General features: G+C 36.5%; 1 protein-coding gene across 17 annotated transcripts in view; it reads left to right on the forward strand.

Moving 5' to 3' along the window:
* LOC123509487 (synaptotagmin-7-like) overlaps positions 1–2,500 on the forward strand; it is a 406,995-nt gene that overhangs the window by 397,334 nt on the left and 7,161 nt on the right. The window lies entirely within an intron of this gene.

Here is a 2,500-nt window from a genome sequence, read left to right on the forward strand (position 1 = left end):
TATCTATTTTTATTAATGTATTTTTCTTCCTCTTTTTTTTATTCTCATATCTTTGTTCAATTTTTATTTGCATTTTCTCTACGCATTCATTTATTCCATTTCCTTTTTTTGGTGTGTGTGAGAGAGAGAGAGAGAGAGAGAGAGAGAGAGAGAGTGTGTGTGTGTGTGTGTGTGTGTTTGTCTGTCTGTCTGTCTGTCTGTCTGTCTGTGTCAATTTCCAGGGATTCATTATTCACACAAGCTTCGTTTATTATGAGAAAGACTCCCATTACCATTCATGCTTTCATTCACTCATGTGTTATTCATCCGAGGTTCATGAATTCACAAATGGTGTTATTTTGTCTTCAAGCTCGCCTGTTTACTTCACTTTCCGGGTTTCATATTTCATTAAGTTTAGTGATAGTAATAGTCGTAGCAGTAATAGTAGTAGTAGAAGTAGTAGTAGTAGCAGTAGTAGTAGTAGTAGTAGTAATAGTAAATGCTGGTAATCTCCGCCTGCTTTTGTATTTCCATCTGCATATAATCTGAACTCATTTAAGAGGGAGGTTTCAAAGCATTTATCCCATTCTTTTGGCTGTCTTTGTTAACATTGCTCGGGAACTGGCATCTAAGTGGGCTTTGCTTTTTTTGTTTAATCGCTTTTGTTGTCCCTTGTCCGGTTTTCTCCTCTTACATGAAAAAGAATAAGAAATAGTAGTAGTAGTAGTAGTAGTTAGTAGTAGTAGTAGTAGTAGTAGTTGTAGTAATAGTAGTTAGTAGTAGTAGTAGTAGTAGTAGTAGTAGTAGTAGTAGTAGTAGTAGTAGTAGTAGTAGTAATAGAAGAAGAATGCATGACTATCTCTTTCTGTAGCGGCGATCCATTAATATCATAGTCAGACCCACAATGCAACTCTCTTTTCAACTATCATCATTTCAGTGTCATTTAATATTTCATGGTCCATAAAAGCACAGTGTTCTCTTACCTTTGTGTAGCATTTTTTTCCCTCCATGATATATATACTCCCATTTTTCTCCTTTTTCTCATTGATTGAATAGAACAGATTTCACTTCCAATTTACGTTTCAAGGTACTTATTTTTTTTTTTTAGGTTTTTCATTAACTAATTACAGAAAATACGTTTACCTTTTATTTCACTATTTTTTTCTTAATTTCCTTCTTTTTTTTATTAATTTTTAGTATTTTTTTCTATTTCATGTATTTATTTTCTGGATTTTTTTATGTTCTTCATTAACTAATTACAGAAAACACCAATACTATTCTCTTTCATCATTTTTTTTTTCTTAACTTTCTCCTTTTTTATTTATATTTAGTATCTATTTTTCTATTTCGTGTATTTTTTTACTCTATATTTCAATGCACCACAACTTCTCTCTGTCTAATAAATCGCACATTTATTTCAACACTCATTTTTCACTTTTTTTTTTTCTCTCTCCAGGGAAAGTTGGCATAGTTTATATATTTTTCCCCTTCCCACGTTATTTCTATACAAAAAAGTAAACATATATATGGATTTTCTGTCTATTGCATTGGTATACGCGGCGTGAAAATTCGCTTTGCTATTGTATTTTATCGTTTGTTGTTGTTTTTTTCCTTCTCGTTTACATTCATCATTTTATCGTCGTTGGCCATTAAAAGCAATGCCCGCTTCCCGTTTTCTATCGTTGCAAAGAAAGAAAAACAGGAAACGTGCAAATGAAAGGCTTTATCTCGTTTTCTTTTCGGCGTTTTTTTTTTTTCAGAACCGGTTTATGCGCGCGATTTTCTTTTTTTCCATTTTTGTCATTTTTTTCGTCTTTTCTTTCAAACATTTCACTTAAAAGAAACATTAAGTGCATAATTATCTGACTGCACGTGCTAAGAGAGAGAGAGAGAGAGTGTGTGTGTGTGTGTGTGTGTGTGTGTGTGTGTGTGTGTGTGTGTGTTGGAATAATAGTAGGATAAAGAAAGGGAAGAGGAGAAGGAACAGAACAAGAACGTGAAGGAGAACAAAATAGTAAGGAGATGGTGGAGGAGGAGGCGGAGAAGGAAGAAGAGGGGGAGGGGAAGGAGGAGGAGGAGGAAGAGAAGGAGGAGGTTATTTGAGTAAGAGCAGACAACGAAGACGAGAAGGGAAGGAGGAGGAACAAAAAACAGGTAAATGGAGGGAGAAAGTATAATAGGAGCAAACATTCAGTAGGAGGAGGAGGAGGAGGAGGAGGAGGAGGAGGAGGAGGATCACAATTCTCTCCATTCTTCCTATCAATGTGCAATACTCATTTCTCCTTTCCCTCCTTTCCCTCTTCACCCTTCCCCTCCCTCCTCCCTCCCACAACCTCTCCCCTCTCCCTTTGTTTTTTTTCTCTACCTCTCCCTTCCTCCCCCGCAGCTAATCCTCTCCCGAACAATAACACCTCTCTCTCTCTCTCTCTCTCTCTCTCTCTCTCTCTCTCTCTCTCTCTCTCTCTCTCTCTCTCTCTCTCTCTCTCTCTCTCTCTCTCTCTCTTCACCATCCCAACACTCA

The sequence above is a fragment of the Portunus trituberculatus genome, chromosome 27 (assembly GCF_017591435.1).
Source record: "Portunus trituberculatus isolate SZX2019 chromosome 27, ASM1759143v1, whole genome shotgun sequence".
In the NCBI taxonomy this organism is placed as follows: domain Eukaryota; kingdom Metazoa; phylum Arthropoda; class Malacostraca; order Decapoda; family Portunidae; genus Portunus; species Portunus trituberculatus.